The sequence below is a fragment of the Topomyia yanbarensis genome, chromosome 3 (genome assembly GCF_030247195.1).
Source record: "Topomyia yanbarensis strain Yona2022 chromosome 3, ASM3024719v1, whole genome shotgun sequence".
Lineage (NCBI taxonomy): Eukaryota > Metazoa > Arthropoda > Insecta > Diptera > Culicidae > Topomyia > Topomyia yanbarensis.
In genome coordinates, this window is record NC_080672.1 from 364266471 (window position 1) to 364281237 (window position 14767).

At 33.8% G+C, this 14767-nt stretch overlaps 1 protein-coding gene across 3 annotated transcripts in view; it reads left to right on the forward strand.

Annotated features, from left to right (window-relative positions):
* LOC131690399 (mediator of RNA polymerase II transcription subunit 13) overlaps window positions 1–14767 on the forward strand; it is a 172662-nt gene that overhangs the window by 67119 nt on the left and 90776 nt on the right. The gene's annotated exons all lie outside the window — the stretch shown is intronic.

Sequence of the window (14767 nt, forward strand, 5' to 3'; positions counted from 1 at the left end):
AGTGTGTTCATCTACAGTAGAATATTCTATTTTTTGGAATACAAAATAATATTCACATTCATCGGATAAAATATTTTGGATTTCTCCAAAACGTATCTCTTGATTTATGGATATGGAGAAAAACGCATCATTATTAGAGTGTTTTCTGCTCTGTTTGCTCAAAGCCGGTTTATAAGTGTAACCGTTAAATTTAAGATATGAAATCTCCTTAAAACAATTGTTGTTGTACTTATTAATAATATTAGAAGGCAATGCGAATTGATGGTTTTTAATTTGTACCGTTGCTTTTTTCGTCGATTTCAAAGTCTCGCAAAACTTCTGGATTGTTGGTGTGAACTTTGCGGGAACATCTGAATAATAGCGTGCATGGGACATAATGTAACGGTTTGCAATCTGAACTAATGGTTCTTTAGGCCCTTTTACATACTTCTTGAGAACGCCATTTATGTCTTCAAAGAAAAATAAAGAAAAAGCCCAAAGGGGACCAAAATTTTCACAGCATTGAACAATATGTAATAGCAAATGCACGTTGTAGCTCATTTCGTCCAATGTATACAATATTTCAAATTTTTTCACAAATTCCTTCAAACGTTCACTGGATTTATTTAGTGTTTCTTTTGATATATTTGTTTTGAGTAAATCTGCAATCACCGTTACAAGAAGACGAAAATGATTATAATGAGCATTAGGTAAGTATGGCTTTAAACAAACTGAGCTATAGTGAAGAAGCCACTGCAACCACTCATTAGCCTTCCATGAATTACGCTCACTTATTTTTCTGGCTGATCTGGAAGCCTCAGTAAATTGATTTATAGATATTAATATGGTGTCAATATCAACAATTTTATTTTTGATATAGCATTCACTGCTGGGTTTTTCAAACCATATCTTGCACAGTTGTTTGGTAACGCCGAGTAGAACACAATGCATATAATCTACCGGGCAGTGGTCAACGACATCAAACGATGGTATTAGTATTAAAGGTGATACTCCTTTCACACCATTGACTGGTATTTCACGGGACTTGCTTAGTGCCATCGCTCGTAACGTATCAGCATAATTTCGATGTTGTATTTCATCCACATATCCATATTTAATCTGCTGGCCCGATATATGCCCTGGATGTAAGCAGAAACTGCATCCATCATATCCATTGAACTGCTTGAACTTTTGCAACTTACAACGAGCCATTGTGTCAACACAACAGGCTATTGTTTTAATTGAGGGGATATGTATTGATCCCAAATTCAAGCCTTCTAAGTTCAGTTTTTGTAACGCCATAAAGAAGGGTTTCAAAAAAATGTCTAGGTCTGGTTCTCCACCATGAAGCCATAATCCAGCAATGACTGCATTCTTTCTCAAAAATCGCAAACCGGGTGGCAGATCATTAACAGCAGCTATAATGGGCCACAATGATCGTTTCACATTTGAATTAAAAATTTTAACACCGTCAGTGTTGAAACAAAGTGAGATCTGATTGGCTTCGATTGTGGCCCTTACCACAGCAGCGTTTACGATGTCGACTAAATCTTTTCTGTCGTATACAGTTTTCTTATATTCTTGGATTTGTGTCCAGTTCTTTTGTAATATATCCCGTAGATTTTCACAAAAATCGAACATAATGAAGAAAAACGACTCCGAGCCTCTACAATTTATGCAGTTGATTTGTTCATCGCTGATATACAAACCGCATTTCTTACATACGTAATGTCGTTGGTATTTATTTTTCGAGAAAAAATCCTGAAATTTGCTGAAGGTTTCCGGAAGTGTATTATATCCAGCGATAATGTTCAGCATTCGAAGTATATCGGTTAGAGCAATATTTGTCAAATTATGTTTCATAAAAATAGTCATCAACATAAACAAAACTTCAGCACGAGTTACGGTTAGATATGGATGAAAAGTTTCATCATAGTAATTCTGGAATATTTAAACGTTAACACACTGTAGAAAAAACAAACATTTGAATAAATTTACCGAGTGGAAACTTTCATAAACTGGAATTTCACCGTCCTCAATTTCATCACACATTTCATTTGTTATTGCAGTACATGAATCATCATCTGAAAAGTCAATCAGAAAGGCTGTAGATTCGACCTCTCGGGATTCGGATGATCCAAGGGTGGTTTTGATGGCATCACCCATCCCAATACTACCACCACTTGTTGGAAAATGGACTATTTTCGACATGCCCACACTGTTTGCCATTTCCTCGCTTTTTGTGGAATAATGCAAAGTATTTGTAAGCGCCAAATAATCAATGTTGTTGCTTGTTTGATGGCCTGATTGTACTGAAGAATCAATTGAACAATCTACGCCAACTTCGCTAGATTCTTGCTGAGTAATTATAGGTACAGCTTTTTTCTATAAACAAATCGTATTGGTTCAGTTTGACCACAATTGCAACATCAAATAAACTTACTCGTTTGAATCTTCGCATATGAGGAATATTCCTGTTCAAATAAAACAATTTGTGCATTCTCGAGGATCGCATTTTGACTAAAAGTCACTCGATATTCTACAAATACTAAAATGTTTAAACCAACTTGCACCAGTGATGTTATTTCCACGAAATAAATAAGTTTTGTTATGCATATGTGCTTTCAATATTCTTTTCAATACTAGCGATTATTGACAAAAAGTATTGAAGGCGCAATGAAAAAAAAGTTGGATTGACGATATGCATTCAAATGAGATTGACGTATTGATGGAAATCCCATCATTCCGTCTATATATTGAGCGCTCTAGAATGAAACTAGCTGTGGTAATTTTTCAAGTAAACAGGGAAGTTACTACAATTAGCCTAGAAGAAAGTTTCAATGTGCCTACTACTTGCCGGCTTTTAGGTAAACCGGTCCAATCGCCATTTCATTGAGTGGGAAGTGAGTATGAAACAGGGATGCCATATTGAAATCTCTATTGCCATCAAAAAAATCTTACCATTTGTAATGATACAAACAGCAAACTACAAAGTGTTAAATTTCCAAAAAATCTTTGAAAAAGCACAATATTTCTAAAAATCTGTGGAAATCTGTGAATTTTTCATCAAAATACCAAAAATCTGTGATCAAAAATTATGAAAAAAAATCTGTGACGTTACAGAAAAACCTGTGAATATGGTAACACTGGTACGAAAATGCTTTATCATTCGCAGAAGTCAGCCATTTTGAAATATTGAACATACATAGGTGGTGCGTTGAGGTTGAACCATTTGCTCCAGTTAAATACTTTTATGATGCCACCGAAGAAAAAAAATGCTGCTAAAAATACAAATTCTCGTAAACGTAAGTACATTTAAAGTGGTAAAACTGTTTTCAAGTAATAATTTTTCTTTCTTAAAATAGAATCCCGCCAACAGGATTGACAGCAAAGGCTAACCTCTGAAATTAAGAGAAAAGCAGACCGGATGAATGCAACTCACGTACAACAGCGAGTAAGATATTTCTTTGGGATTCTATATATTTTTTTGATGAAGGGCATTGCCTGGAACGACCAAGTATTGCAGAAAAAAGGTGGAACTCGTTTTGTTTTTCTCTTCTCTACAGTTGCAAAAGCTTCTCGAGCAGCAGGGACTATCGCTCAGTCAATCTGGGTACGCGTTTGTATCAGCCGACTCTGCGACTAGTGCTATAGATACACCGCAGAAAATGATGTCACAGGATCCACTAGATGCACCGATTTCGGAATCTTCGGCGGGTTGGAATAGTTCCCAGAAAACTAACATTCTATCTGCTAGTGCGTCAGTAACTTCAACAACAAGCAACCCTTACCATGTTGCAGCTATATGTGGATCTCAAATGTCACCCGATATTCCAAGTTGTGTCAATACTACTCAGGACCAGCCAAAAACACTCATCACAGATAATACAAGTAACGAACATACTACCTGTCGACCTGTTATCGCGGGTGCCACGGCTACCATACACGTCCCACATTGCACCCAGGAGTTACTGGTTCTACATACACAGCCAAAGTTTGTTGAAATCAACACTGCGCCAAATTCGTCGAGCCAGGCACAACATCTTTTACATCTAGTTTCAAATGATGCGCTGTCGCCTTCGGAGTTCACAACTTCGGTTGTGAGATCAAATACTCAGGCATTTTCTAACCTGGTACAGCAGGTACTACAACCAAAACTGGATGACCAGCTATCAAAGCCTGAAGATCTCAGCATTCCTAAGAAAACAGTTCCTAGTCGGATTGAACCATTTACTGTACATACTGATACTCCGAATGAGCTGAGCGTGAAATTGATTTCATAGTCGATGTACCAACATTTTCACCAGTACAATCGCTCGAAAGCCAACACTCAACGTCGCAGATGTCATCAACAATTGAAGGTAATGAAAATTGCGGCAAATGTGACGTTTGGGAAAATCAAGCGCTGGAGAACAAGAATACCATTAAGAAACTTCGTAGAAAAATCAAGCTGCTCAAAAAGGAATTAGCCCAATCAAATGACCACGCACTGTCTCTTTCACGGGAGCTACAGGATTTGAAGGATCGGCAACAAATTCCTTCGGTAAATTTGTCGTATTTTATTGCTATTAATAATTTAGTTACATTTTTCTCAACTTTATTCAGGTCACATTCACGATTCAATCTGATTTCGACATCACGCTGGAAGAAATTAAAAACATCGATCGCAATGCTACCACGGATAGCCAATTTATTTCTAATTTGGCGATTCACTTCTTTGGAGTTGACAGATTGAAAACAATGAGTGTGACAGGACAACCTACGCCACGATTCAAAAACAAACTGAACGCAGATGGTTCGCTTTTGTACCCGGCAAAAGAACAAATTGACCCTAAAATTCTTAAATTTATTTTTGGTAAATTTGTTTCATTTTCATGTAACAAAGTTGTAGTCAACTCTTTGTATTTTCCAGAAAAACTTGTTGAACGTGTTGCCATGCGCCTGGGACCACACAAAATTCGTGAAATTGCACACTATGCCAACGAGAAGCAGGTAAATAAAAGTATTGCCCAAAAAATTTCGAATCTCAACAAAATCGAAACTAACCGCGTGCCTTTTGGTATAAATAGAATCGGTAATGGAAATCGAAATTAAACGTATAATGCATTATGATTAATACGACAGTACACAGAAGCGTGTAATAATTTGAATTTGACATAAGTAATCTTATTGTCTTGGATTTATTGAATAAAATGATTTGTTATTATTGTACGTAGTTTTTATTGCTTGGAGAAAACACCCCTACCATTTTCAGTACGGTGAAATAAAATATTTGTACCATAATTGTACAATAACAGATATCGTAGGTAATCGAATAGTTTAACTATTTAAGGATGATTAAGATTATAATCCAAAAAAATTAATCACCGTACCATGTATTGTAGTGTTATTGTTTTACTATATCCATGCTACTATAGTTGATATGGTTGATGAATACTACATGTTAAAAATATGTATGAAACAAAGCTCATTTCGATATGGTGACCGTTCTTAACAACCCATTGGTTGTATGGTCGAGTTTGAAAATAGGATAATGGTTATGGTTGATACCATATCACGCAATGGTTATTCTATAGTTGCTATACCATAACAGATATAGTTTGGTCTACGATTGATAATATGGTTGGTATATGGTTTACGTTTATCCGGGGATGCGGCTGAGATTTCGTTTGGAATCTAATGAATGTAATCTTCCCGGAAGGTTTTCGGTAGTGTGCATTGAATTAGTGAAACTTTCATCTGGTTTATTTTCGCACATTTTTTGTTAAAACACCAGTTAGAATGGTTCTAATTTTACCAAGATCAAAAAATTAACTTTTTAATCAGTTTAGCTTAGCTTTAGCAAAGTTGAAGAACGATAAATTTTAGAAAAAATTGCTGAAGACTGTTTTATTCAAATAACTTTTACGGTAATGATTGAAATCTGAAGTAGTCTTCGGACAACTTTAAAATTGTTTTAAAGCGAATAATTTGCTTCGTGGCATCACAAATCTAACTATCATCGTTGAAAAGTCATGGGCACTTTTGTGACAAAATTGGGTTCTTTGGATACCAATATCACTCCTTGAGCAAACAAAAAATAATTTTTTCAACTATACATAAGGTCATGTTACGTGTAATAATTGAGTAGAAAATGGCGAGAACGATATTTTATTAAATTTCACAAGATTGATTTCAAATTAAATTCAAATTTTGATATTAAAAGTTCCTATATCTTTCGATTAAGAGGGGTAAGGATTTCCGCGTTAAATATAGCTCTTTTTGCCATTTTTTTACAACTTTGCGTGAAGCGAATTGATCAAAACTTTTGTGCATTATAGTAGGGTGAAGTGCCTATTTTCACCATACTAAGCAGGGTGTCTCACTAATTCATTAATTTCTTGGCCTACAAGCAATGGAATGCGTAAAAATTGCCGTTTTGCTTCGTTGTTAAGAGCCAAGATAATAACACAAATGCTCCGAAAACAGTTAAATGCTCGTGTTTGAGCGCAACGAAAACTTGAATCGAGTGCCCCTATTGTTGCGCTACCATTTGACTTAATGCGTTGAACAAAGATGGCAGACACTGCTCTAACCAACGGCTTCAAATGGGTAGCGTGATAATAGAAACATGGCGAAAATGGGCTCGTCACCCTATGTCATATAACATTCATTAATTTTTCTATGCAAAAATATCGATAAACGACTCGGTGACGAAGCTTTTTGTAGAACGTCTCTGGAAAAAACATGATTTGCGGTGTTACCTGCCATTCAAAAACTACCGATTTCTTTCAAACTTTGCATACACATTCTATGTAGAAAATACTTATCCCGTACATTGAATTTTTAGGACAATTTTTCAATTACTCATGAAAAGGCGAAATTTTTCGTGCAAAATAGAAATTTTTACTTAAAATCTATTAACAATTTGGTTTTTCATCAATTGATCATTGGTAGTATATTTAAATTACTTTCACTTTATACAATATAAAAGATATAGTTTCCGTCCAAATTTTGCGCTTTACAAGACCCTTCTATTATTGCAAATAATGGTAGGGTGGCTCTAAATTTATTAGAATCAGAAAATTTACTTTTTAATAGTTCAAGATAGAGTTTCGCGGTCATCCAGAATATTGAAGAAAACCAAATTTTAAAAAACTTTGTCGAAGACACTGGAATTCTGTGTCTTGTACTTTTCATTTTACAATAAATTTACAACAAAAAAAATAGGGTGTTTCTTTAAAAATGGGTTTATTTATATAACTTTTTGCTTTTTCATTAAGATGATTTTAGAAATACTTTCAGATATTTTGAGGGAGAACAGTTTGTTCCAATATACCGAGGCTCTAGCTTCTTTCGTTAGAAACTTATGTATACTGTTTACTAAAAATTATAAAAAAATATCGCATTTACCATCTTTTGGTTACAAAGCATGCTATTTCATATGATAGCAACAGTATTTAGTGTTAAGTGCCCTTATCGAAAATAATGCTATTTGAAAAGGCTATAATTTTTATGTACAAGTTCTCATAACTTTGAAACGAAAAAAGTTCAGTAGCTGGTGTTTTAAAGCAAATTATGCATCCTAAAATAATGTTCAAGTTGTTTAACGGGTACTTTAGTGTAAAATGACTACAAAAGTTATAGAAATAAAACCGTTATTTTACGGAACATGTGTATTACATTTGTATTTCTTCTGCAATGGAAAGTATAAAAGATAGAACTTGCATGTCTTCAGTAAATTGGTCAAAAATGTGTTGATCTACAACTTCATCGAAGACTGTCGAGTTCTATCACGAACCGTTAAAAAGTTGAATTTTAAATCTTGCTAAAATTAGAACTACCTTAGCTTCTGTATAAACGAAAAGAAGGGCCTTGCAAAGCACAACAACTTTCCTAAACATATTGTAGGGTTAAGTCATTCAGTTTTAGCAAAAAGTGAAAATTCCTGTTAAATTTACATTCTGAACCACTTCTAGTGGAAATGTGAGTTCAGAAAACACTCGAGTTTATTCCGTCCAACGAGCAATATGAGCTTCCGTTGTGTCGTAATTTGGATGTCGCTCTGTGCGTTCTTTGACCTCGTCCGTTCCTTTCAAAACATGGTAGTTCATGGATTATTTGATATTTATCGCTCAACTATTTTCATATTTTTTTTTGTAATTGTCGCCTAAAGAAGGCAAAGAAATGCTCGGGTCTACAGTGATTTTGTACTTTTCAAGAGACCTAGTATAGGTTGTAGATTTCATCAAACGCAACACGAAACAATGCATGAAAAATGTTGTATACCCTCAAAAACTTGATTTATAGCAAAAAGAAACGATTTTTCGAAACCTTCTGAACTAAATTTTTTTGCGTGATCATTTTTCAACCGATTTGAAATTTGTTGAGTGCTTTGGTAAAAAGAAAAAAATCCTTTACAACGGTATGCTATGTTATGTTCTCTTGTTAAAAGTACTATGCGAATGAGAAGAATATGAATTACCATTATTTTGTTATTTTTCATTAATATTATAAAAATTGTACAACATTTTTATTAGGAAACGTCTTTGTTTTAATAAAAATTTAAGAAAAGCATTTAATTCCGCATCCAATGACCTATTTTTGATCAAAATCGGTTGAAAAACGGCTGAGTTATTATTTTTTTTCCAAATTAGAAACCTGCTCTCGCATGAACTCTTAGGGGGTATTAGTGAGGTATTGTCTCGCACTATAAGATGCTATAATTATATCTTCCGTTATTTTATCCAATTTCAGTTTTTAAAAGTTCACTACTTTTGAATGTAATCGAGTAGAAAAATCGTTTTTTTTTTTGAAAATTTTATGAGACCATCCCCTTAAAAGTTCATGCGAGCAAGTTTCTAATTTGAAAAAAAAAAAAATAATTGCCATTTTTCAACCGATTTTGATCATAAATAGGTCGTTGGATACGGAATTAAATGTTCTCCTTAATTTTTTATTAAAACAAAGACGCTTTCTAATAAAAATGTGGAGCAATTTTCATATTTTTAATGAAAAAATGGCAAAATAATGATAATTTTCATATTGTTGTCCCAAAGCCGCATAGTACTTTTACCAAAAGAACATAGTACAGCATATCGTTGGAAAGGTCATTTCTTCTTTCTTCAAAAAATTTAAAATCGGTTGAAATATGAGCGCGTAAAAAATTACTTGCTAAAAGTTCCGAAAAATCGTTTTTTAACCAGACCTACAACCTTTACTATATCACTTTTAAAGTACATTCAATTATTTTTATTTTGTAGCACCGTGTAATCAATGATAAAATGCCTTAACCCTCTCATGCCCAACTTTTTTCTAGCGCATATAAGGTTTCAAAACTATTGTTCCTTAAAACTTTTGGAGTCAAGAAACACGAAAAGCTTGTTTTGATCAAGATAGGTGCTTTGCTTGCAGTGTAAGAAGCTACTCAATTTTTACCTTCCGCTGCTTAATACGATTTTTCTAGAATTTGCACAATAGCCCAATTGCATGGAAAGGGAGACGAAAATAGTCGAAATTGAGAGGTTTCATTAGTTTTTAGTAATATTACAAGACAACGAAGATATATAAAAAAATCATTTTTCACCGTTAACTCTAACTATCCCTGGCAGCACTGCTCAATAGGAATCCAATCACATAAATAGCAATAACATCAGTTGTAGAAATAATAATTAGAACTGTTGGTGCTCAAATGAAAGATAATAGTCACAGTTACTAGGAATACTTGTTTTTGTGAGTTAATCTTGCTTAAATCAAAAGTTATAGATGTTTAAAACCGTTGTTGTTTATAAACGACATGGGCATGAAGGGGTTAAAGCAATTTGTTCTCATGCTTGTTATGGGATTGTAAAAACAATAAAAAGGCTCTAAATTTAAAAAATTCTAATGGTTTCTATGAAAGAAAAAAATATTCATTACGTACTAAATAAGGAAGGAATATAGAAATTTGTGACAATTTTTGACACGACGAGGAGGAAATTTTGGGTAATTTGTGCGATAGATAATTTATGAATAGTCCAAAGTAACAACTGAAATATTCATTTTGTTTTATTTCTAACCTTCATTAAGATCAACCTGTTTCCGTATTACTCAATAATCAGGCTGTGAAATGGATGGTGACCTTCGATGATCATAGGGAACAGTCCGTTTATTATTTCTGTTTCAACAAACTTTGAGGCCAATTCCTAGCGTACAAAACAACTGACCACTGATTCCTCTTTGATTGGGGCTCGAACATCCGACGAGTGGCACTCTAAACCGCCGGATCAGGGGAGACCGCGTAGTTACATAGTCTAAAATTGCACCAACCGTGATAACAATTGGATAGATAACAAAACGATTGGACATTAGAGGGATTCCATGAGAAAACGGCCGACCACAAAATATGACCATCGTCGATTCGAACGAAACTTTGAAGTTGTGTTCGGTTTATGAATCTCCATTATTTTCTCTGACAATTGCAATATTTGGATACAAGAGCAATTTTTCAAAAGGGCGTAAACATTTCTACGTGCATTGATTTCATTTTTTTTGTTTGATTACTGTATTTTATACAGCAAAACTCTGAGAATGAGTTTCAGTGAATGAATATTTATGTACAAAAAAATATACACTGAAAAAAATGTTGTCATTTTTCACAAAAATAAAAAGTTGTGTTAAAAATTTAAATTGAAAAAATAACATTTTTTTCTAATTTTTTATATTTTAGAAACAAAAACCTAAAGAGAAAAAAAAATATTTTGAATGTGGTTGTATGATGGAGAACTTATCAGTAAAAAAAGTTACAGTAATCGAGCAAAAAAAATTGAAATCAATGCACGTAGAAATGTTTACGCCCTATTAAAAAATGCTCTTGATTTAAAATAATCTTACTGATAGTGGTAAATGTTTAGTCTTCCATGCCGATGAAATATGTAAAGTTTCATAGGAATCTAAGATGGTCGGTCAGGATTTTAATTATTTTCGGACGGATCTTCGTGGAATTCCTCATTAGAAATATATTTGCGTTCTTCTGAATCTGCAAGTTAGCAGTACGCTGACAGAATTGTCATGTGATTTGTATAGTTACTTAACGTTGAATTTTAAGAGTGCCTTGGAGAAGCAGGAGGAATTATGTAGTAGAGAAAAAAAACATTCGAATATGCGAATAGCCACACGGAAGTCATATATGCGCTAGTACACTCGAGAATCACTTTAACACACAAACGCTTGAGCCCTTTGCGATCATCCACGCCTGTGATGTTGCAAACATGATTACTTCTTGGTGACGAAGTGAACGTTTCAGCAGCTGTAAATTTACAAACGCGGTTTTAATCGTGAACTCAAACGCCCGTGTTCACGCGATCAGATATCGGCAACGTTAGGAAGTCTACCTCCGGTTATATCAACATATGTCCATGTATCCAGTTGGAACAATAAAAAACAAACTCCATATCCACTCGAAAACACGTACCATGGCGACATGACCGCGAACACTATTGAGTTACCGCATACTCACTCTCTTCTAGAATCAGAACTGCACACTGAAATTTAGGTATCATACTTACGGTCGGCGCAATCATGCAACGATACACTCGAATATGCGAAGGGCTACACGCTTAAAAAAATAGAATTCATACATGGTAAATAACGTAAGCGCTAGCACACGCGATAAACACGTTAACATACAAACGCTTGAGCCCTTTGCGATCATCTACGCCCGCGATCTCGTAAATCTGATTACACCCTGGTGATAAAGAGAACGTTTTAGCACTTATATTTTTACAAAAACGGACTCCAACGTGAACCTACAAATGCCCCTGTTCGTTAGACCATGAATCAGTCACGTCCAGAAGTCTATACCCTCTGTCCTAGAACCAATAGAAAAATAACGCACATATCCACTAGATAACACATTCCATGGCGACACGACCGAGAACTCTAGTGATATGGGGGAACTCACTCTCTTCTAGCATCTCAACCACACACTGAACATTAAATATCATATGCACAGTCCGCAAATATTCAAATGATCACACGGTTACAAAATTTAATTTATACACTCTAAGTCACATACGACATACAAAAGCCCACGCGATCGAATACGTTACCATACAAACGCTCGAGCCCTTCGTGATGATACGCGTGATTGTAAAGTCCCTGTGTCCGCATATCTGAACCGTACACTCAATATACAATCAAAATCACGGCCCACAGTAATTCGCGTTAAGCAGTGTTTTAGTGGGTGACATTACCTGTCTCGTCTGCAATTGTAGTGAGTGATTCTGGCAGCGAACCCTTCCAAGAATCTAGCTCTGCAGCTCCAGTAGGACAACTCTCGAAAAAAAATATGCTGACATCAGTTGTTTTTGAGGAATTCCACGAAGGTCCTTCCGAAAATCTCTAAAATCGTGACCGACCATCTTAGATTCCGATAAAACTTTACAGGTTCAACCGGCATGGAAGACTAAACATTTTTCACAGTCAATAAGATTATTTTGACTCAAGCGTAGATTTTTAAATGGGCCTAAACGTTTCTACGTGCAATAATTTCAATTTGTTGTTCGATTACACTATTTTATACAGCAAAACTATCAGAGAACGAGTTCCAGGTAATGAATACTTCTGCACGAAAAAAATATACACTGAAAAAAATGTTGTATCATTTTTCACAAAAACAAAAATTTATGATAAAAATTTAAATTACAAAAAAGCATTTTTTCTAATTTTTTATATTTTTTTATATTTTGTCAAAAAAATATAAAGAGAAAAGAAATATTTTGAATGTAATTTCATGATGGAGAAATTATCAGCAAAAAAGTTTTTCTAACAATAACTTTATACATGTTTTTAAATTTCATACTAATTGACATACAAAACTGTAATTTTATTACAGAATATAATTCTAAGTTTCATTTTAAATCAAAATGCATTTAAAAAAATTCTTCCAAAATGCGATAGTTTTCGAGATATATGGAATTTTGCTCCAACAAAAACAATTAATTCATGTAATTATGTCCTTTTTAAAAGTTATTCGCGTTACCCCATCATAAATTGTCAAAAGTCTAATGTTTATCGTTTTAAAGATATAAAAGAAGTTTTTTAGTGTATTTGGATCATGGAGTAGCTTTTAATAAAAAAGTTTTCCTAACAACAATTTTTGACAAATTTTTATAATTCATACTATTTGCAGTCAAAAGTATAATTTTATTTTTGAATATGATACGGTTTACAATATCGCCTTGATGTCAATGGGAAAGTTATAGGAAATGTTATGGGCCTTACGAAAAACTAATTGTTGTCGATGGAGAAACGCGAATAACTTCTGAAAAGGTCGTAATAAAACAAAATGATTGCGTTGTTAAAACACAATTTAAAATATCTCGAGAACTACTACATTTCAGAATTTTTTTGCTATGAGCATTTTGATTTAAAATGGCGTTTAGAATCATATTCAAACATAAAATTGTACTTTTGGCTGCAAATAGTATGAATTATAAAAATATGTCAAAAGTTGTTGTTAGGAAAACTTTTTTATTAAAAGCTTCTCCATGATCCAAATACACTGAAAAAGCTTCTTTTATGTCTTTAAATCGATAAACATTAGACTTTTGACAATTTATGATGGGGTAACGCGAACAACTTTTAAAAAGGACATAATTACATGAATTAATTGTTTTTGCTGGAAAAAAAATCCAAATATCTCGAAAGCTATCGCATTTTGGAAGATATCTGTTAAATGCATTTTGATTTAAAATGAAACTTAGAATTATATTCTGTAATAAAATTACAGTTTTGTATGTCAATCAGTATGAAATTTAAAAACATGTATAAAGTTATTGTTAGAAAAACTTTTTTGCTGATAATTTCTCCATCATGAAATTACATTCAAAATTTTTTTTTCTCTTTATATTTTTTGACAAAATATAAAAAATTAGAAAAGATAGGTTTTTTGCAATTTAAATTTTTATCATAAATTTTTGTTTTTGTTAAAAATGACACAATATTTTTTTCAGTGCATATTTTTTTCGCGCAGAAGTATTCATTGCCTGTATTTCGTTCTCAGATAGTTTTACTGTATAAAATAGTGTAATCGAACAAAATTTGTTTTGAAATTATTGCACGTAGACACGTCTACGCCCTTTTGAAAAATTGCTCCTGTATCAGAATATTGAAATTGCCAGAAAAAATCATGGAGATTCATAAACCGAACACAAATGTAAAGTTTCGCTCGAATCGACGATGGTCATATATTGCGGTCGGCCGGTTTCTCATAGAATCCCTGTTTTATCAAAAAGATCATATTTCCCTAGTAACAATTGAGGTTTTATGACACTCTGGAGGTCTCTCTTAAAACTTAGATTGCGCTTGTAGTGTGCTATAAAACTTAAATTGTTACGTGGGTTGCTTCCGATATCAAAATGGTTTTCGACCTAATAGCTTTCTTCCAACCAGCATTTGGACAAATAGCATTCGACTCACTGGCAGTCGACCAAATAGAGCTCGGACAAATAGCTCTTTCGTCCTTAAAGCTTTTGACCAAATTGCCTGCTGTCAAACAGAACATAATGACCCATTCGGCTAAACGGAATTCGGCCTAATGGCATTTAACAAATTGAACTGGAGTCATGGTGCTACTTTGTTGCCAAAAAAGAGTTCAACGATGTACTTCAGGGAATACTTAAGGGTAATGTGTCTATTTTCGTACGAAATATTCCTACTATCGCTCTAAGTATTTCAAACCGTTATTAAGACAAACGTTCGTTATCTTTGTTCGTATTTGGCTTAAATGGTAGGCTAAAAATTAGATTGGAGTTATCGTTGAACTTAA